This window comes from Hylobates moloch, unplaced genomic scaffold (assembly GCF_009828535.3).
Source record: "Hylobates moloch isolate HMO894 unplaced genomic scaffold, HMol_V3 SCAFFOLD_7, whole genome shotgun sequence".
NCBI classification, from domain to species: domain Eukaryota; kingdom Metazoa; phylum Chordata; class Mammalia; order Primates; family Hylobatidae; genus Hylobates; species Hylobates moloch.
Window position 1 is genome coordinate 86,912,699 of NW_026652282.1, and position 23,589 is coordinate 86,936,287.

The 23,589-nt window shown below is 38.8% G+C and overlaps 1 protein-coding gene across 1 annotated transcript in view; it reads left to right on the top strand.

The window, feature by feature from the left end:
* Positions 1-23,589, top strand: part of IL1RAPL2 (interleukin 1 receptor accessory protein like 2) — a 1,126,326-nt gene that overhangs the window by 212,891 nt on the left and 889,846 nt on the right. The gene's annotated exons all lie outside the window — the stretch shown is intronic.

Here is a 23,589-nt window from a genome sequence, read left to right on the forward strand (position 1 = left end):
TCAGAGGGAGAAGAGTTAGATGGTTGTTAAGGAAACCCCTGGAAGAAAATATTTGGCACCTGATGTCTCAGCAACTCCTATATCTTCAATATGAAAGAAGACTAAATGAAATTGATAAAAATGATTTTTTCATTTCAAAATGAGGATAAAGGTGTTCTTCTCCCTATAATTAGTACAGATTAATTGGATGTAAAGTATAGTCCACAGGCCAAGAAACGAATTCAGGTAGGGATATATAGGTGGATTAAAAAAACACCAAAATATGAATATCAAACAAATCCTAAGAAAAACAGTACTTACACATTGCAGAATTGCTTACCTTATGTTATTTCTGGGGATACCTAAGCCATATCTGTTTATTCAGCTGTTTGGACAATTGCCAGCGATAGCCTCTGAAAAGTAAAAGACACTTTTACAGATCCAGGGTAACACTGGTGTCTCTGTAATCACAGGACACAGATCAAGCTAGAGTTTGTTACACTGATATCTCTCTGTCACAGAAATATGGCCCCATATGCAAGGACTGAGTAAGCTAATTGCCAGAATGACTAGGAAGGGGGTGTCAGTTTCAGCCATGGTATTCTTGTAGTATTATTTAGGCTCTGTGGGCTGCCGTGTTCCAACAGGTCTCACTAGGCAGTGGTTGTGTATTTTTGTTGCAGATTACTTGTAACACCATTTCATTTCTAAGACTTGATGTTCTCCCTCTCTATTTCTATAGAGCATTGGAAATTGGCAAAAATAAAAAATAATAATATAGCAAATTCGATCCCAGCTGACAACATGTTCCTAGTTTTCTCCATCTGCCATGAATTTTATATTCTGACAAGGGCTTGACCTTTGGAGAAGCAGACCTCTGTTGGGTTGCTTCTTTGGTACATTTTTATCTTACAGGTATTTTGGAAACTATTTACCTGTGCTAATAATTTGCCATCCAAATAGGTCAGTGCTTCACTGACTTCTTATTATTTGTATATTCTAAGGAAGCCTATTTGGTATGAACAGAATCATTCTTACTTTTAGAGTTTCTTATTCTATCAGAATTCAAATTAACAGAACTTCTATATCATTTGCAATGTGTCAAAATGAAATGGAGTCCCTTGAGAAGTTTCCCAAAAATAGTGTAGTAGGAAACCTCAAAGCAAAGCTTGCTACTTTACTTAGTTTTGGTTGTTTTTTTTTTTTGTTAGTCAGAGAGACTCCTATTTACTGCTTTAATTGACTTTTTTCATTTTTTTAAACCTCATTGAGCCACACCTTATATAGCTACGGGTAACAATTATTAAGCACTTAATGTGAGGCAGACATTGTATTGCAGTGTTTTGCATGCACTATTTTTATAGTATCCCTAGTATATTTTTAGTTCCACTTTACAGATGAGGAAATTGGGGTTCGTGGTGCTTAAGAAACTCTCCTGAAGGCCTGTAGCTAGTGATATGGAAGCTGAGATTCAAAACATGTCCATCTGACTTTGAAGCAGATGTTTTTAAACAGTTAACTGATATTAGCTAGTGTATTGGCTAAGTTACTGTAACTTGGAGACCCCAAAATTTAGTGGTTTAAATAATACAGAAATTTCTTTCTCTTTGATTTCACAGTCTGTATAGAGTAGCTCTGATCTATGAGATCACTTAGGGGCCCAGGTGCCTTCCATCTTATGACTCCACCATGACTTAGGAATTCCCCATCTGCATAGTTAAAACTGGATCACTGTTGCATCTGCATCCCAGGCCATGGGAAGGAAAGAAGAAAGAGAGGTTATGGAGGTCAAGTATTTTCATTTCTAAGAATGTGAAGCAGAAGATGCACACATCAATTCTGCTTATATCCTTTTGGCTAGTCACATAGTCACACGTAGCTGCAAGAAAACTGGCAAATGTATTCTCTAAATAGGCAGGCATGTGTCTAGCCAGAATGCTGTGGTCCAAATGTTGGTTTTCCCCCAAAATCCACATGTTGGAACCTAATACCAAATAAGATAATATTAAGAAGCGGGTGCATTTGAGAATTGATTAAGTTATGAGGGCTCCAACGTCACAAGTGGGATTAGTGCCCTTATAAAAGAGGTTCAAGGGAGCACCCTTGCCCCTTCTGCCATGTGAGGATACAGCAAGAAGGCTCCATCTCTGAAGCAGAGGGCACGCCCTCACCAGACACTGAATCTGCTGGCACCTTGATCTTGGATTTCTCAGCCTCCAGAACTGTGAGCAATAAATTTCGACTGTGTATACATTACCCTGTCTGTGGTATTTTGTTATGGCAGCTCAGATGCATGAAGACACAGAACTTGGGAGGGGCTTCTATTACTGAAAGGAAGGAGGAGAGAACAAATTTTAAGGGGCAACCGGTAGTCCACCGTACCACCATAATGTCTGGTGTTATTTATCATCATCCCCTTCCAGAATACAAAAAGTCAAGCAGAGGGCATCAATAGGAGACTATCTTCTGTAGAAAAGAGAATAGTCTGGTGTCAGATACTCTGGACATTGCAGGTAATGTATAAAGGTTCAGGGATGGGAGCTTTAAATAGTACCTGTGTTGACTTAATATTCATGCTAATATTCACTTAGTTTTATATCCCTTCCTGAGAAGTTAGGTTTAGGGGACATTGATTATTTTAGTATTTATACAGTAGTCAAACTTTTGTTCTGTCTGCAGTCATTTTTTCAGTTGTTACCATTACAGTATTGATAACCTGAACCATCAAGTTAATCCCTTTCTTTAGACTTTTATTCTTGTAAATATTCATTAGCTTGCATTTTCTTTGCTGAGCACCTTACTCAACTAGAAAGGAGAATGTTGCCCCCTGGAAATATCAGCAATGATTTAGATGTGATCATTCTCAGATTTTCTCACATCTGTGTCTCAGTGTGTGTAAATATACAGGCTAACTGTTGCTGAGGCAAAGGGTTGGAGATAGGTTCCATGGTTTATAGCAACCCTATTTGAGTTGCAAATATAAATGTTGTATAGATGCTCTCCCATAGTGGTCTTAGAGTCTGTGGATTTACAGAAGAGAGTTCTTGACCTCACAGGAGAATATGTGGTTAAAGAGTGTTCTAGGAGTAGTAGTAGCTTTTCTGGGCTTTCTTTAGGAAAATTTAATTCTGGGATTTGGGCATTAAAAGTTCCTCCACAGTTTGATGCAAGTGCAAATACTTCTTTAAGAGAATTTTAAAAAGCCACCCAAAGAATTGGATTGTGGAGGAAATCAAAGAATGTTAACATAGAAGCAGTAGAAAATGTTTCTCTATGTGAGTTCTCATTTGAATGTAGATGTGAGTGGGTGGGCAGGTAGGTACTTTATGTAATCTGATAGGAGGAGAAATTTAGAGGTGGTAGACTTGACAAGTATCCCTCTGGTTCTCCAGAACTTTAGGATGGCATGTTAGACATTTTCTTCAAAGTTAGTGAGAAGCGTTTTCTCTGCAAACAGATCGCTGAAAGTGACCAGTTTCTAGATGTAGAAACCATCCCAGTTGCCCAGGTTTATCTCTATAAACCAGAATCCACACCAACCGACTCTTGTCTTAGCCCAAGGGAACAGGAAGGTATTCTGCTTACCTGCTTTCCCATCACAAGACCAATTTTAGAATTCATTTTTATTTATCTCAATACAGCTGCCTTTTTAATTGGCAATGATCTCTATTGAATTTCTAACTTATGCTGAAAGGGTGGCTGCTGGTGGCTGTTTTTATGAGGTATTTGGTATTTTGGCTTAAATCTGTTTTTATTACTCAAATATTGTCAGCAGATGCATTATCTCTACCAGAATTTCCACTGCTCAATGTACAGGTTATCTCCGCTTTGACAGCTCTGTATCTTCAATGTCAGATACACTGCTCCCAAGTCATACTAGATTTACACATTCTATTATACTTCTATTGAACAGCTCTTAATCTGCTCAGAAGAAAACATGCTACAACCAGCAAATTTTATCCCCTTGCATTTAATGGGAATCTTTCTTGGCAAGGATGGACAATTGTATTTGAACCATTCCAACTAGATCTGGCCAGTTTTGAAAAGATTTTGAAGAAGTTAACCCTGTAACAGCCAAACTCTGGTTGATACTTTAATATTGCCCGAAGACCCAAGTTCTAACCCTGCTCTATTTACTGAGTTACTCCCTCCCCCAGCTGCCAATAATTCCTAGGAATCTTGCCTAATACAGTCCCTGTTTTAGTCACTGTAAGTTAGGTTTGATTTACAATGGAATTTCATGCTGAAACTGGGTGGCAAGATGCACATGTACTTCTTGGGATAACTTTACTGCATAATCTTATATTGATTGTATTTCAAAGGATGTGTTTGCAATTGTGCTACTCTTAGCTTCATGCAGCAGTGGGTTGTATTATAATGGGGATATTCCACATTTTTTGGCTGAGTTTGTCTCTAGACAGATGTGTTTGAAATTAAGAGGAGGTGAGGCAGAGTTTTCTTCTACAGTTTGCATTCTGAGGTAGGTAATATCTGATATTCAGGCCAGTTCATTTTTCTTACTGTTTCTTCTCTCCTAGAATATAAAGTAACAAGAGACAGTGTGAATATAAAGTAACAAGAGACAGGACAGAGGCTATTGCTAGTCTCCTCATTTGTATGATGGGAATAATAATGCTTGCCTTTCAGAGATGTGATGATGATAAAATGAATATAAAGATTGTAAACATGTTCAATATATAGTTAATGCTGGTGGAAGCTTCTCAGTAGAAGGTAGACTCTAGGATTATCCACACATAACCCTTCATGTATTTTCTGATCTCCTCCACTGAGATCTGTCCTTTGAATACTATCTCTTTAAGTATGTATGCTGGGGTATTCAGTCTTTTTCTTTACTGTAGAGTTATCTAGTATTTCTTTTTATATCTTCTTTGACATCTTTATCTAGTGAAAAATCTCTAAACATCTGTAACTGTGCTCAGAAACCTCTTATCCCTGAAGACCCCCAGAAGGGCTAAACAGTAACCAGAGCAGAGGCAGGAGAAGAAGTTGTGAGAAAGAGGAAGAGGACAAAAAAAAGGAAACTCAATGTTTATGTTGACAAATCAGCTTATTTATCAAGCATTTTTTTTATGTCCATCACTATGCTAGAGGTGGAGGAGGTGCTCTGGACTTCAAGGATTATCGCTCTTTCTTTTGTTTTTTTTTTGAAACAGAGTCTCACTCTGTTGCCCAGGCTGGAGTGCAGTGGCGCAATCACAGCTCACTGCAACCTCAACCTCCCAGGCTCAAGTGATCCTCCCACCTCAGCCTCCCAAGTAGCTGGGACCACTGGCGTGCACTGCCACATCTGGGTAATTAAAAAAAAAATTGGTAGAGACACGGGATTTCTCTATTTTGCCCAGACTGGTCTCAAATTCCTGGACTCAAGCGATCCTTGTGCCTTGGCCTCCCAAAGTGCTGGGATTATAGGCTTGAGTTGCCATGCCATGCCTGGCCTCTCTTTTTTGAAGTGTTAAATATTTTAGACCTGAAAATAATCAGATAATAGCCATCAAGTAATAAAGGAAAAACAAGTCCTAAGACAGGCCATTTTCGCTTCAATTATAATTTCCAGGTATAACACCCCCATGTTAATTTAGCCTATGTTGGTGTTTTCTCTGGTGTGGGAAGGTTATTTCAAGTATTGTAAGATAGTTGGGCACTGTCTACCTTCTCCCTCCTTATTCAGAGTCTTCCTTCTGCTCTCAGTTTTCTGACCTTGCATCTACCTTTAGTTTTGCAGTCCTAACTCCTTTTTTTCCCTTATCAACCTCCACTGCTAGCATTTTAAATGCCATTGACTTTATAAGGTGCCCCTTCCTATAGCTCAGCAGTTCTACCTTGTTGCAGCTGCTATATAGCACTTACCTCTTATCTCTTTCAAAAGGAAAGATGAATCTAAGAAGCAACTGTGGCAAAGCAAACTACTCAGAAACTAGCTTGATGCTATCTCTGAGAGAGGTTTGCTTATTTTGCAGAAGCAAATGTCATGCATGCTTCCATGTTGCTTAGTGTGATTTGTCACTTGGGATTCTCAAGCATTCGATATGAGGCCCTGACTGGCTTAGCTCCTCATCAGAATGCACTACAATTTGTTCACTTCAAACCCACCAGGAACAGAGGGCATTCACTTTGACATCTGCTCTTCAGAAGCAGCCCATTAATACTGCACTTGTGTCAGGTTCTTAAGGAAATACTTTTAGTTCTTTTATACACAGATGACCTGGTTCAAGGTCAGTGCCAACCCTAAGCTGTTTTTCTTTTTTGCTTTTCCCTTTTGACAGTCATTATATGCCCTTGCCTGTTTGTAATCCTCAGAGCCTTTCAGCTCAGGCACTGGTAAGTGTGGTGCAAAGATTGAGGTGGGGTCAACATTATTGGCATCCCCGGATTTTGGCCACTCTCAGAGGTACCTCAGTAAGCTACCCAGTGATCTCATATCCTCTCTTCCTTCCTCAGTCTATATCTGTTCCAAACTGCTTCATTCCCACTGCTGTACATGGCTTCTAATATAGAAATTATCATATAGTTAAAACCTATCATATGCCAGGTGCTAAGCCAAATATTGTGCATATATTGCATGTACATATATTATCTCATTGAATTCCTATAGAACCTCTGTGAGGAAGGTGGAAACTCAGGCTCTGAGAGACTAAGCAACCTGCCCAAGGTCATATAAGCTGGGCAATGTAGAATGCAGGGCTGCTAATAGCTTAACAACTTAACCCCTTCTGGACTAATACTCTTTATAAAGATAATCACTTGTTTATTATTTTCAGGCAACAAACACTTATTGCACATTGTTTTGTGACTGCCACTATGCTAGGCATTTCGGATATATTAATAGATTAAAAATACAGTAGCTACTCTCATAGGTATCAAATATGCTAGGGGAAAGAGACAAACAGACAAATGAAATGCCATAAAAATATAAGATTTGAGGTGCTAAGGAAACCCAGAGGGGAACTTAACCCAGACCATGAAGGTTATGTACCCTATGTTGCCTCGCAGGATGAGTAAGAATTCCCTCTCTCATTCATTCTCATTCTCATTCATATTCTCTCTCTCATATCCCTATGTTGGATAGGTCCCTCTCCTTCCTTTGTACTTTTTTTGTGTATCTCAGTAATGGCACTTATTTATTCTTTTCATTCACTTAACAACAGTTTGAGTACCCACTTTGTGCCAGGCAACATTTTCAGCACTGGGAACAGAGCAGTGAACAAAACAAAGTTCTGCCCCTCTTGGATTTTACTTTCTAGTATGGAGATAGACATGAAACTAATAGATAAATGGATATGGAATAAAATGTCAGGTTGTTAAAAGTAGGAAGGAAAACAGATTAAGAAGCTGGAGAATGACAGAAGGTGCTATCTTATAGGGAAGACTTCTTTGAGAGGTGACACTTTCCATGTAGTACTGTGATTATGTGTTTACATTTCTGGCTCGCCCTTGATACTCTGTACCTCTGGAGGTAATGGGCTAAGTCTTTTCTTTGTAGCCCCAGATAAGAGAATGCAGGAGTTTGGGTGTATCAGCCAAGGCATGGTTGAAGTGATGAGTCGGTGAGCCTACAGATGTCAAGAATGAAGAACAGATGATGCGGGAGGTAAGAGAATGAGGGAGCTAGAATGCTGGGAGATTATTGTCAGAGAAGAGGAGATTTACATTTCAGATTTAAAAGACTGAACAATTCCTGATGATTCTGTGGTACACTTACATGTGGGAATGACCGGGTACAGTAAGGGGAAGCCCACTGAGTCATGTAGCTCAAGAACCTGTGAGGCTAGCACAGTTGTTCTTAAACTTGGGCATACATTAAAATCAACTAGAGAGCTTTCAAAATTGCAGCATAAAATCTTGCCCTAGGAGATTCTGATTCAGGAGCTCTAAGTAGGTTTCAGAAAAGGGATATATATATATATATATATATTTATTTATTTATTTAAATAAGTTCCAAAGGAGTTTTAGATGAACAGAGCCAAGGTTCAGAATCACTGGACAAGGATGTTAGAAGTTTGATTCATGTGGGTTTTAAAGCCATGAAAGATTATGTCAGGACTGAGTGGAAAGGAGGCCTATAAGCCAGGTGTAATGGTCCTCAATGCATCTTGGAGCTGACTAGAAATCAGTAGATGGCTGTGACAAGGAGGGAGAGAGTATGATGGAACAGAGGGGACGATTTTGGAAAAAGAAGAGTTTTACACAAGGATGAAGAAGTGATTAAAGGCTTTCACCAATTCAGGGCTATGTAGAAATTTAGGCATCAATGTGCAGTCTGGGGTACTTTGCATGGAAGAAAAGTCCTGGCATTAGTCTGCTTAGCAGATCTGACATCATAACAGTTAGGCATAGTCTGCTCCACCTAGATGTACAGTCAGCCTTGGGCTTAGGAGACAAAGTCCTCAGCTGCATTTATGAATTTCAGAGAGACATTGGGCAAGTAACTTGAGCAAACTTCTCTAAAGTGGGCCTGCCTTTGGGGAAGAATATATAGGTAAAGCCTAGAGTATTTCTCTGAGAGTTTTTGGACTTAGTACTATAAATAACAACTAATTAGAATCATTGGTTCAGAATCAATTATATGCAAAGTATTAATCAACTATATGCAAAGTACTGAGAAGGAAGTTACTTTCTCCTGAAAGCAGGTTGTGGGGCAAATAGCGGCTATTTGATAATAATACTGGTTCATTGGGTTCTGAATATTTGAAGTTTCTGGTATATTGAATCATTTTGGTTTTGAAGTAAAGATTACCAAGAGCTTTCACTCAGCCTGTGATTTTCCCTAGGCAGGTGAGACCTCCAAACTTAATAGGGCTTACTTAAATGATGCAAAAGGCATGCACATGAACCAGTAATTTTTATTAATAACATTATCATCATTGTAATTACTTGCAATCTTGGAAAGATCCTGGGGTTATAATGTAAGAAAAGCCTGTATTTGATTTCTGGCTCTTGATTCTTAGTGTTGTGCCCCGTTAGGCAACATAGGGAATGCCTCCTCTGTTAAACTGAAAATAATAATAATAGTTTCTTTATGCTATTGTGAGAAGTAAATTAGATAATATATGTAAATGCATGAAGCATATATTAAGTGGCTCAATAAAAGCCGCCTTTCTTCTCAGCTTTTCTTTAGACACCTTTTCCAATCTCACTGTAGCAAGTAAAAACTATTAAAATTGGAACCACAAATCTTTTTAAAAAATCATTTCAACTTTTAAGATTCAGGGGGTACATGTGCAGGTTTGTTACTTGGGGCATATTGCATGATGCTGAAGTTTGGAATACAAACGATCCCGTTACCAATGTAGGGAGCATAGTATCCAATAGTTAGTTTTTCAACTCTTGCCCTCATCCCTCCCTCTTCCTTCAAGTAGTCTCCAGTGTCTATTTTGCCATATTTATGCCCATGAGCACCCAATGTTTAGTTCCCACTTATAAATGAGAACATGAGGTAGTTGGTTTTCTGTGGAAATATGAATCTGACTCTGCTTGATGTGTTTAGAAATTGTTATCCCCTGTCAATGGGATAAGTTAAGTCTCTAGCTTATACAGTATATGCATTTGTTACTTGCCTGCAGTGGAATATATTTGAAAATGGATCACCAATTGATAGCTAGACTAATGACTTCTGGAATGAAATGTGAGAAAATATAACCACTCAAGCTACATTCTTCTATTATTTGCTAAATATCTAAATTGTTACCATAAGGGAGAAATATGCCTCATGAATTGCACTGTCACTTTGGTATATGACTGTGGTAATCTCATTTTTTAAGACCTGCATGTAAATTGGAAGTAAGAAATTCTAGTTTCAAGAAAAAACAAACAGAGCTGAAATATCCAAAATTCACTGGCTATGAGCCTATCTTTAACAGTTACTAATTTATGTGGCCAAGAGGGGTTGTATTTGCAAGGCCATCCCCGTAAGAGCTGAGGTTAAACAAGTGAGTGGCATGGGCTATAAATGAATTGAAAATTGCCTTCTGTTCCAGCCCAGGGCAATGGTTTGTGTTTTCTAATAAGCTCTCTGCTTATAGTTGGTGAGGTAACTCATGTCACCAGGAGGAGCTGTCCACAGACTGCTTGATTTGTCACTGTTGTCTGAAGGACACAACAGGCTGGGGAAGCTGGCACTCTGCAGAATTTTTATGGTGCTGCATACATGCATTGGTCTCCCTTATCAAGCTGTAATTCAATAATAAATACAAAAAAACTACGTTTAAATAAATCTAGGGTTGTGACACAACCTGACCAAAGCTAGGAGAGTTAATGCTGATGCTGGGATATTAACTTAGCCAGGGAGCAGTTTGGGTGAGGGGAAGAAAAAGATGGATGCTGGGAGAGAGTATCTATTTGTGATAGAGTATTCATCTGCATGGCTATTTTTCTGGAATGCTTTGGTCTGTGCCATTGGCTCAATGTAGTCATTTTTCAACTTGGCGTCTTTTTGTTCTTCATGCCCTCACCCTCCTTTTTAAAGAGAGACCAAAGAGCATAAAGGGTGACGAGAACTACTATAAGAATTTTGTTGCGATAAGCAGAAGCCAGCCTTATAGAGTGGGTTCTGCCATTTTCTCCCAGAATGGTGAATGGTTACAAGAAAATTACTGGGACAGGTAATTTGGGGAATGGATGGATTTGTTAAACATTTCTTTTTCACAAAGAAAACTGCTTTTTATTTTTTGTTATTATAAAAGTAATATCTGTTCACCCTAAAAAAAACCTTCAAGCAGTACAGAAAAGTATCAATAAACCATAAAAATAACCTATTATAATTTTCCCCCTCATATCAGAGATAACATCTGTTAACATTTTGGTATGTCTCCTTTTGTCTCTTCCTGTTACCTTTTTCACAGTGGTTTATTAGGAGAAATTTCTAGAAATGTAATTCACATTTTAGAAACTTGTGATTCCTATAAAAAAAAAATGATCCTCCACAAGACAGTGCTGATTTCCACTCCAGCACCAGTGTGTGAAAGTACAGAAGGAAGCCCATGGTCACAATTTATTGCATAATGACCACGTGCCAGTCACTGCTCTAAGTACTTTGTAAATATTAACTCATATAATCCTCATAACAACCCTATGAGATGGGTACTACTAGCATTCCCATTTTACAGTCAGGGAAACTGAGGTTTAGAAAGGCTACACAGCTAGTCATGAGACTGAACCAGAAGGTTGATCAGGCTTTGGTATAGGAGAAAGAAATAGCTTCTCTCTCTCTCCCTCTGCCCCGCCTGCCCTGCCCTGCCCTGCCCTTCCCTTCACTGCCCTTCCCTTCACTGCCCTTCCCTTCCCTCTCCCTCCTCTTCCCTCTCCCTCCTCTCTCCACCCCCACCCCTCCCCCATCTCTTTACCTCAAGGCCCAGGGAGAAACAACCAATGAAGGAAGAAGTAGCAGCCTAGTGGATAAGCAGAGAGCCAGAGGAGTCCCAAGCAGCTGTGAATCTTTAAATTTAGGAGTTCTGGGCAAAGATGTCCTTGCATTTTGTTCATTCCTAAATAAGCAGAACAGAACTTCCTCTCCAGTGCTGGGCTTTGTGAGCTGAATTTGAACCAACAATGAGAGGGAAAATAGCAACAGATATAGATACACTTATGTATGTGTGCAAACACACACATATACCCATGGCAAGGAGTGTCCCTCTCTGGCTCTGATTTCTACTCAGAATCAGAACACCAGGAGAAATGATGATCTTTGTCAAATGAGGTGCTCCCTTAGTTTCCCAGCATTAAACTAGAGTGGGTATATATAAATGTTCATAAATGCAGTGATGGAGAGAGAATTGAAAGTCTCTTATTATATTTCAGAATAATTTTGTATGAAGCAGCAGAACATGTGAATAACTTTCTGTGTGACCTTAGGCTAGTCCCTTCCTCTTACTGAACCTCAGTTTCCTCTCCTCTAAAAGAGACCACAGAACTAATGTATTTGAGTGTTAAGAACCGTATCTCTAAACAGTTCCTAACTGATTTGACTTTGGGTTTTTTTCTCCTGGATCACTCTTATTTTTTATTTTTTTTATGCCTTCTCGGGGCTACTTGATCTGTTATTGGTCTGCTGTTGCTAGAAATTGTTCTGTGGATGGTAAGAAGGTGAGTTGCTTCATATAGTCTATCAAGTCAGAACAATTAGGAAGGCCCCTATGGTCCTAGAAGACAGCTTATCATAGTATCTTTGAGTTTTACTCAAACCTTTACTTTAGAACTATTGCCTCTTTTAGAGGGGAGGAAACTGAGGTTCAGAAAGAGGAAGGGACTAGCCTAACAGAAAGTTATTCACATGCTCTGCTACTTCATAAATAGCAGATCTTACTCCAGTAAGATGATTCAAGTATCTCATTTTTATAAAAATGATTGGGGCACAATGATACTATGTGATTTTTCCCCAAAGTAACATATCTAATTAGTAGCAAGGGCAGGATAGACCCCAGATTGCTTCACTGTCTAGAGTAAGGTTTCCCAAAGTGTATTCCACTTAACACAAGTCCCTCAATATGCTCTGGGTGGAGATAGGGGCATGAGGAAGAGGATTCTGAGGTCCAATAAGTTTGGGAAATGCAGCCCTGTTTAAGGAAGCCACAAGGTGCATTGAAGACTCTGAGAAATATAGAGTAAGGGAACATATCACTAACATTGTTATAGCATTTATGGCTTTCAGAGCACTTTCATCGCCATTTTTAGTTGTGTACTAGGAGAGACAAAGCAAAAATGCATAGAAAGTAGATCATGGGATTGAAAAGGGGATAAGTGTAGCCATATAAACAAAGGGTGGCTGACAGTTGTGGAGGTTCAGCAAAGAGTCCTGAAGTTATTAGAATAAAATTGATGATTTGGGGCCTGGTCATAGTAATCAGATTGCTGAATCTTCATTTTATTTGAATTTATTTAAAGGATAAATCCAAACTCCTGCAAAGAGAAAGGAAAATAAAATTCTTAAGATATTTGAAGTATTAGGGGCTTTTAAAATTGATTTCCAGCTGTTGATAAAGAAATAAATACCCAAAAGCAGCAAGACCAGAAAGTAACTATTACTAAGCTGTCTTGTATTATTTCTCTTGGTCAAAATTTATTAAAAGTTTGAAAGCTCATTGTCCCATTAAATGTTGGTATTAAGACTTCAGTTCTTTATTCAGAATGATTGGAGGTTATATTTTACACTTAACATTTTCCAGCTGGGGAACTGAGGTCACCACAAGAATGGCCACTCAAGAATTCTGTTGGTCCAGCAGTTAAGGTCATATATGGGCTTCTTTTGTGGCTCAGGCAGTAGACTGCCATTGTTTTCATATTTCAATTTGATTTTCTCATTCATAATTCAACTTGAGAGTGAACTAAGTGGTATATTTTCTCCATAAGCCCATTGAGAGGCTGAGAATCTGCTTTTCTGCCTCTAGATTCTAAGTTAAGAAGAATGGGGGCAGGGTGCATGTCATTCCTCTTCACCATTATATCACTAGTGGATAGCACGGGACCTGGAACACAATACATGTTTAGGATATAATTGTTGAATAAATAAGTGTTCTGTAGAGAAAGGAAAGAGGATCAAGGCAGAAATCATGTACTTATTTGTAGTCTACTCAAAGTATACAAGCAATGTTTGTTGTTGATGATGTGTTTTTCTCATGATAATTGGGTTGTATTTGCAAGACCTCACTTATAGAAGCAAATTAATTGCCATTTAGGTTCTCTGACTGCTATTTGGGTAGGTGGCACAGTTGGATGGTAGAAATTATAGTTTTTCTAACCAGAATCTCTTGGTGACAACATATATTAGATCAGTGAGTTTCTAGTGAATTGGAGTAGAGGGAAAGTAATATCCTATATTTGGATTTTCGAAACAGCACCTATTAATTATCCTCCTGCACCATCACCATTATAAGGATGTGGAAACTCAGTGTCAGTAACTTACCATGAGCACCTTACTGGTTAATGGTACCACTGTAACTCTGAGGTAAATCTACTGTTTTCCAGTTTGGTGTTCTTGGCCACCCCTCCTGCTACCACTAATCAACAACATGGGGATTTGTCTTGGAGCTGCTACTTGGTTTCAGTGCTGAAAAATATTTCAGGGACGCTGTAAAATTCTTGGTGGGTCATCAGCCGTTGACAAACTCACCTGAATTCCAACTGTGTCTGGTAAAGTTCTACCAAGGATGAATGTATTAACTTCTTTACAAGCTCAAAAAGTATTAGAGGAGGAATATGATACTACCAAGTGTTTACGGCCCACTTCTCATGTAGCATAGGGGATATGTGAAAGCATACAGAAACATTCTGTACTTTTCAGGAGTTTGCAGCTCTGTACAGGAGGTCACATGGAAGTGCCTGGTATCTTCAGAGAATAACGCACTATGATACAGACATGTTGCAAGTATGGCATAGCATTTAAGTGGTGCTGGAGTTTGGAGGAGGGAGGCATCAAGAAGTAAACTTCTTGTGATGACAAGATAGTAGCTTTTGGGAGCAGGCTTCAGTACTCTCTTTTTGCTCTAACTTTCCCTTTCCAATTCATTTTTTTTTTCTACCAGTTTGGTGGTTAATTAGATAAGCAGTGCTCCTGCATCTACCACTAACTCACTTTGTTGATTTCCTATTCCACAGTGACTCCTCAGGGAGGAAGATAGGTGATGGAGTTCATAATATGGTAAATATTTAGATGCCTACACCTTGGGGATACAGATTTTGGTACATGATATTATGGAAATAGGTGAACTTAGTGGGAGAACAGTTTTCAAAAGAACAAGCTATGTTTTGATATGTGTGGAGGGATTTATGCTGTCCTTGATATCAAAATTTCATGTTTCCATAAATATGTGTCTATTTGTAAGTAGTATTTCATGAGGGAATTAGGTGGATGGAAGTGTTGATAGTATAAAAGATTTTCCCAGTGGTAACAGTTAATGCATGCTTTCCCTTATAGCTTAAAACAGGTGAAGGGACTTGAAGTGAGATGCTTTTAATTGCATTAGAGTAGTTTCTCTGTAACCATGTTCCCCTTCCTCTTTATTCCGGTTTTCAGCATATACAATATGTGTATTAATTATTGGGCTTTGCTGTGGGGCCATTTTTTATGAACCTCCAAATGTTGCTGAGTGTGGAATAGCTCTGGGGCTTGATAAAAACATGGCCTTTATTTTCCTGCCAGTCTTTCCAGATAAACCTACCTCATAGGAAAGTATAAAGCAGTTTACAGAAGAAGATTTGGAAGCCAAGTTCCCTTCTTTGGAGTCGAATAGTTTAGCATTCTGGTCTGGAGAATGGTGGGTAGAGGGGAAAATATGCTCCTTTGTGCCTTTATGCCTTCTCAGACTGGCTAACATCAGAGCTGCATAGCACATATTCTGAGCTGATGGAATTGGGTAAAAACAGGTTTAATTTGATCTCAGCACTAGATTTAGGAGCAAGTCAACTCTGAGGAAAGATTCAGTTTCAGCAGAGTGGAGCTGAGAAGAAACCATTTGTTTTCATGAAGGAAAAATAATCTTTGAAGCAAGACTTCTATCCCCCTCTCCCTTCCTTTTTTTTTTTTTTTTTTTTTTTTTAACTTCAGCTTCATTTTCTTGGTCTGCAAATCTCAATTTCTCAAAATCTCAAGCTATTTTTGTGTGTCTTCTTTCCTTTCATAATGTACAAACATTAGCAATAAAAAGTGATGGATCAAGTTGTTAGAAAAGGGGGCAACTGTAGCTTTTTAGGACCCCACCTTGAGGAACTATTCTGTTAATTGAATCTCTCCTGGAGTGTTAATTCCCTCCTTAGGTGATGAGGTATGTATAAGTTTGCTGTAAAATTATTTTTGTTACACTGGGGACTCAGACACACTTCTGCTCCTACTGCTGGGACTTAGTCTGCATGAATAATTTGTGTGAACAAGTTGCTCCTGTCTGTAAGGAACCTGCTAAATCCTTGTCTTTCCAGACACAAGGATGTCATCTTCAGGATCCTCACTGACTTATATGGACAAATGGTATTGAAACAGATGACAATCTGAAGTTCCTACAGTAGGTTCAAATCCAGGCAGATACCCTCAACAAAAGACTAATGAAAAAGTCTACCATGCCAGGGAAGGTCTTTGAATTCCTACCTCTCTCTGTTACTGCTAACCTCAGCTATAGATCTCACTTCCATTAGAACAAGGCTAGTCCTTGTGGCATTTGCAAGGAATTAGGCTGGGAATTTGTGGACTATGGTTCTAATTTCATCCCTGACATTAACTGGCTGAGTAACCTTGAGAAACTTGTTTCACTTTTTGTTTTATTTTCTCTGTCTACAAAATGAGGGTAACAACACCTGCCCTAGCTGTTTCACAGAGATATTGTAAGAATGCAACATAAAAATGGGTGTTTTAAAACCCGTTGAAACATGTAAACAAAAGAGACATACAAACTAAAGGTATTGTCAGGTATCATTATTGTTAAATATCTTTGGAGCTCTTCAGGAGCAAGTTCTTTGGCATTGTCTCCCTAAGGAGACAATGGATATGAGATGCTATGAGGAAAAAGTAGGTAATAATACAAAACAGGAGGGTTGGCGGTGGTAGAGAGACTCTGGACCTTTCTGGAAGGGCTCAAGTGGCTGAAGGGAAAACATTCATGGGCTGGCCCAAAGGGTAAAGAAAGTTCCTGTGCCCCGATCTATGCATTGTGCGGTGATGGGGAAAATGGTACTCCCATTCTTTCAGTAAAAATGGTTGATATCTGAACCCAGCTATGGTGACTCCTTTGCCAGTCCTAGGCTAGCACTGCTATGCAAAAAGAGACAACAAGGGGAAGAAGTCCTCACAAAGAAATTCCTGGTTTAGGGTAAAGCCAGGAATGCAAAAGCCTAAGGGAAAAGAGTGTTTGTTTGTTTGTTTGTTTGTTTGTTTGTTTGTTTGTTTGTTTTTTGAGATGGAGTTTCGCTCTTGTTGCCCAGGCTAGAGTGCAATGGTGTGATCTCAGCTCACTGCAACCTCCACCTCCTGGGTTCAAGTGATTCTCCTACCTCAGCCCCCCGAGTAGCTGAGAGTACAGGCACCTGCCACCACGCCCAGCTAAATTTTGTATTTTTTGTAAAGATAGGGTTTCACCATTTTGGTCAAGTTGGTCTCGAACTCCTGACCTCAGGTGATCCCACCCACCTCGGCCTCCCAAAGTGCTGGGATTATAGGTGTGAGCCACCACGTCTGGCATTGTTCTTCCCATTTCTTCTCTCCCATACAGATAACTTAAAATCCTTTATCTCTCCAAAAGACCAAGTACCATTTAGCAAATCCTGCTACCTAAGTTGTAATGATCTCTTCAGCCCCCCCCCCAAAGTAATGTTTGCTATGACAGAATTACGGTATGTCCGGAAGAGTTTGTACTTCTCTGTGATTTGGTACAAGGCAATTTAATCTACCTGACAAAGGGAGATATCTGATTTGTGGGAGCTCTGCCTCTTTTGATTTCCCTCTGTGCTACTGAAAGAATGGTTGGAATGATAAGAACAGTATTTTTAAAGTGTGTTCTGTGCAATACTAATCGCTGTAGGTGGTTTTTGTTTGTTTTCAGAAAAGGGCTTCTATGGTCAAATAAATTGGGAAATGATTCATGCTATGATTCCCTCTAGGAAATGTGTTGTGCATATTAGGATACCGAAAGCTTTGAGCAGTTTAACAGTAAAGGAATCTATTTAACTTTGTTTAATCTAGCATTTCATAAACTTATTTCCTTTTGGAAGCCCCCTTTTCATATAATGCCAATCACTATTACCCTTTAAGGCCTTTAAGAGGTAGATTCATTCTCAAATACCTGCATAGTTCAGATTGTTATGCCAGACAACAAAGCCTCAAGTTAGAGAATTCAGTATTGCTAGTTAGCCTTCTCCAAAATTAAAATCACTGTGCTAAGACAAAGACACAATCAGGGCAGTGATGTTTTCTGTCCAAAAAATTATTAAAATGTTACAGTGATTCAACAACATCTTCATTAGGAGATAGGCAAACAATGAAAGCGGTCAACACTTATTGCAGACTCAGTATGGGCCAGCCACTGCACTAAGCGCTTTCTCTTGTTACTTCTAGGCATAAAAATGACCCAGCAAGATAGATTGAATGATTCTTCATTTTAGAGCCCAGGGAACTGAGAGCTAGAGATTATGTAAATCACCCAAGGTCACAGACCTAGTAAGAGGCAGATGTGGGATATGAATTTCGGTCTGTTCAACTCCAGAGTCGATGATATAGATTTAAAATATTTAAAGTCAGACTCTGTTTTCTAAGTGGAAAATGGCATTTCAAGAAATCTCAAAATTCTATATCTGAATAATGTATCAGCTAAGACTCTAAGGCATTCAGGAGGCTGTCTTTTGGTTAAGGGGGGCTCCACCTGCATTGCCAGAGTCAGTCTAAGTATAATTATAGGTATCCGCAACCTAGAGAACAGCTGGTCAATTTAAAGTGCCCTAAGGATCACAAGCATGGTTCTGTTTAAATTTACAAGCTTATAGGCCAGTTGCTGTGGCTCATGCCTGTAATCCCAGCACTTTGGGAGGCCGAGGTGGGTGGATCACGAGGTCAGGAGATCGAGACCATCCTGGCTAACACAGTGAAACCCTGTCTCTACTAAAAATACAAAAAAAAAAAAAAAATTAGCCGGGCGTGGTGGCGGGTGTCTGTAGTCCTATCTACTCGGGAGGCTGAGGCAGGAGAATGGCGTGAACCCGGGAGGCGGAGCTTGCAGTGAGCCGAGATTGCGCCACTGCACTCCAGCCTGGGTGACAGAGCGAGATTCCACCTCAAAAAAAAAAAAAAAATTTTTTTACAAGCTTATTTTTTTGCCCACTTACTAAGTTTCAAGCCCATTTCCATCTTCTTTCACTGCCGTTTCTTGAGGCCACCTCTTTAAGCCACTTGCTTGGGTGCTTATAAATACAATGTCCCTCAAATGGGTACCTTTAATTGTCCCTCCTAATATCACTAGGTCGCTATCCATTCCTTTTTCATTGCTCTGGAGGGGTAGCTTAAAGCCTTATTTTGTGGACATAATGAAAACATGTCCACATGCCTCTAGACTAAGCTGTCTACAACTGAAGAAGTATGACATCCAACTAATTATAACTTAATTTTATTATACCTTTATTATTATATATATGTTCTAAGTATTTTACATGGATCAACTTATTTAATCCTCATGGCAACCCTATGAAGGAGGTACTGTTGTTATCCTCATTTTATAGATGAGAGAACTGAGGTTCTGAGAAGTTAAGTTACTCGCCTAAGATTACACAGCTAGCAAGCTAAGTCTCAAGCCCAGGTCTATATGACCTGGTTTGACAAATAATTAATAGTATTATGTGCTATTACTTATTTTATTATACTAGTCTTGCTGCGCCTGGATTAGTCTTCCTCCAACCAGAATCTTGCCTTTATTGTTAGTATGCTCATTGCCTCCTCCCAGCTCTGCCACTTTGGTAAATAGCTGTCTAGTTTGATGGTTCTCCAATGAGCATCAATGTGTATCAGAATTACCTGGAGGCCTTGTGAAAACCTGGATTGCTGGGACCCATCCCTAGAACTTCTGACTTAGGAGGTTATGGAGCTTGGCAGGAGGAGGAGCAGTGAATTTGTATTCCTGACAAATTCCCAGGTGCTAGTCCAGAGACCGCATTTTGAGAACCATTGATCTCCTGTTATCACTCAATTAACCAGCTCCTCTTACAAACTGGTTTTCTCTTGAGCAACTCACTGTTTATTAAAACAGAACTAAATGTTTCCATTTTGATGTATTTAAAACATCACCTAAACATGTACATCTCCAAGTGATTTTTAAATTATTTTTAATGGACAATAATTGTGTATATTTATGGGGTACAATGTGATGTTTTGATCTATCTATACACTGAAGAAAGATTCAATCAAGCTAATTAACATATCCATCACCTCACCAACTTATCATTTTTTCGGGGCAAGGATGTTAAAAATCTATTCTTTCAGCTATTTGGACATATATATTATTATTAACTGTGGTCACCATGAAGTACAATAGATCACTAAACTTATCCAAGTGATTTTTTAAGAGCAGTTTCATTGTACTGTGTCTTGATTGTATTCTTGAACCTAAGTAGTTGGGCACGCAAATGTGGTTTCAGGGATTTACCTCCAGTTAATTCCCCCAATGGCTTACAGCCCGCCCCCACCACCATTCACATCATACCTGAAAGACTTTATGTGCTATTTAACTTGATTAAGGAAATGGTAAATTGAAACTTATTTACTACAAGAATACTTAGTGACAGGCAATATGGCTTGGGGATTAAGTACAGGGACATTGTAATTAGACTTGGGTTTGAATCTCAACTTTGCCTAATAACTAGCTGTGTAACTGTGCTCAAGTGAAGTAACTTCTCTGAGCTCTATTTCTTGTACAGTGGGGGATGATAATGAAATCACCCTCATGAGGCTATAAATAAGATTATGTATGTATAGCACACCCTATCATGCCAGGTATTTAAAAAAACTAAATAAATAGCTGGTTTATGTTAGTGATTGCAAACCTCTAATCTTCAGGCCCGTGATACTCCAAAAATTGTTGCAAGAGATCAGTGACACTGTGTGCATGCCAAAATAAAATCTCAAAGATAGAATTAATAAGAAGTAGCATGTATATATGTACAATTCATTTCCAATCTAATCTATTAATTAGTAAAATACAAATTCACTTAGAGGTATGACTAATGATATGATAACTTTCTGTCATTATGTAGTACATTTTCATCAGCAGATATTAAAAGACCAACTTTTTTGATATTTAAGAAAGATCTTCACACTTTAAAAAGTTGTGAAGCACTGGATTATCTGAATAGTCTGTTAATGCACTATCCCCTAGCAAAGAGCAGACCTTTGAAAGAGGGGAGGCCAGGTCAGCTTTGATGAGCAAAGGAGACAGAGGACATTCTAGAGCATGGGGTATTGCTTAAGGAGAGCACGATGTGGAGGGCTGGCTGCTGTAGTGGGGGCAATCTGAGAAACCCAGGGCCAGTGGGAGGATATTAGTCAGGGAAGAGCAGGAGCAATAATGCCAAGATGTCCAGGGAATCTACCAACCAGCTCATCTGTTCCTAGGTGACTAAGGATTTCAAGTGAACAACCAGACACACCAATAGTGTATCTAGCTTTAGAGAAGGACTATGCAAATTCATTAGGATCCTGAAGGACTTGGGTGCCTAAAGTGGGAAAATGCATTGTTGCTTTATTCTAATTGCATTATTCAGTCAAATCCCTTCAAAATGATCAGCAAACAGCCCCTGAAATGGGAAAATATTGGTGGCAGGAGTGAAATTTAGAGTTGTTTTGATAGAATAATTTTCTTTAGGGGTTTGGGCTCTGATTGCTACTTACACTGAGTGAAAGTATTGCTGAATAAGGTGCTGAGTAAATGCAAGTTGTCATTAAGAGGATCGTGGCTAGTATCATTAAATTATATCCATTATTCAGATAAACGTTGCGTGCCTTCCTAATAATCTGCTTCCTTATCGACTTGAGCATTTAGTTGTTGTTGTTTTTTGTTTGTTTTGCTTTGTTTTTTGTATTTAAGAGAAAAGGGGCAAGTGGTACTCATAACATCTTGCCAGAGCTTCATAGATGACATGAGTATTTGTAAATAGAGTTAGAGTTATATATCTTTTCCTAGTCTAGAAGTGCAAGCTTAAGTTTGCATTCATTATTTGACACAGTTTGGTTATGGTAATAGTACATGGTTTGGTAGCAGTTTAGGGTTGATTTAGATGAGAAAGGAACAATTGTGTTTCATATTTTTATTTCTAGGAATAGCTGAATTCAGTTTCATGTAATTGGTACTCAGAACACAGCTATCCAAGCCTTTCTTTATAGTTTCTCTTCCATGTTTCCATTTTTATTTCCACCCACTCCTATATAGGGCATTAAAAAATGTATCTCTATAACCATTTAAAAATATGTCTGTAAATTTTCCGCCCAGTAGATTTTACAACAAATATTTATTCTCAAAATACCTTCGCCCTGCAACCCAAAACACTCCTGAATTATTTTGCACTCATATCTACCCTTCCTACCATCCCTTAATAAGGGCTCAGAGAATGCAGACTCATTAACATCAGCCTAAGGAAAACAGCATCACAAAAATCAGTCCAAGGCTGGGCGCGGTGGCTCACCCCCGTAATCCCAGCACTTTGGGAGGCCAAGGCAGGCAGATCACCTGAGGTCAGGAGTTCGAGACCAGCCTAGCCAACTTGATGAAACCCTGTCTCTACTAAAAATACAAAATGTAGCCGGGCATTGTAGCACATGCCTGTAATCTCAGCTACTCGGGAAGCTGAGGCAGGAGAATTGCTTGAAACTGGGAGGTAGAGGTTGCAGTGAGCTGAGATTGTGCCACCGCACTCCAGCCTGGGTGACAGAACAAGACCACGTTTCAAAAAAAAAAAAAACAAAAGAAGAAAGAAAAATCAGTCCACTTTCAAAGAAAAGTTATAATATGCATTGTAAAACTGGATAGAACTGATTTGTACTCTTCTTTATAGTTAATACTTCTATGAAATAATATATTTAATAAATTTTATATGACTATCACCATTTCACGTAATTGTTTTCGTTGTTGTGAAGGCCCGCACAATTTTAAATCATTTCAGCCACTGTATGCACAGTTTTGTGTTTTGCTTTTTCAACTAACACATCAGTATTTTTCTATGTTTGTTCATAGTACAATTTTCTAATTTTTAATGGCTGTTTGATATTCCGTCTTGTTTATTCAGCATAAGTTACTTAGCCATTCCCATTATCTGTTGTATTTTAATAATTTGTGAGGTTATTCATTTATTTTCTATTAAAGCAGCTAGGCAAAAGTTTGTACAGTCACTGTCCTCTAGAATATCAATCCCTAAGTGTTTCTGCTTGACTGTTCTACCTGTCACATTTCTACCTGGGTCAATCTGAATTCTGCCACGTAACACATGGTTACCCAGTGAAAGATCTTTACACACGGTATATTAGGTTGCTAGGGGAAACTTACAGTAGCAAGCTTTCTGTTTGCTTATTTCACATACATTCTCTCATTAATTCTTCTCAATGTGTCTATAAGAAGGTATTGAATTATTTACAAACACTTGGGATAAAGAAGGATAGGAAGAGTTGCCTGCTGTTGGGGAGGAAGAAAGGAAAGAATAATGGAGGTGACGGATTCATTAAGTTCATAACAAGCTGTCCTTGCAGGAGGTAAGTCTGTTAGGATATCTTCTTTTCCTTCTCCTACCCCAACTCTAAAATTTCGTCTGAACCAACTCTTCTGCCTGAACTATAAATCTCCGCCCTGTGAACAATGTATTAATATTCAAATATTTCTTGTGTAAGTGAATACAACCACCTTCATATCCACACATGTCTGTGCTCAGTTTGGCAATGAATCACCTTTTAAACATCCAGAACAATCAGTCAGATAAGGATCACCTTTGATTAAGATCTTCTCTGCCAGGCCCTATTGGAATAGGTGCCAGCTCCTCACTACTTAGAGCTTACGATTGTGCACAATGACAGCTAAGATTTGTCTGGGCAGGAACATATTTTTCCCACTCTTAAAGTCAACATTTGAGGTATTTCTAAGTGGAAGAAAT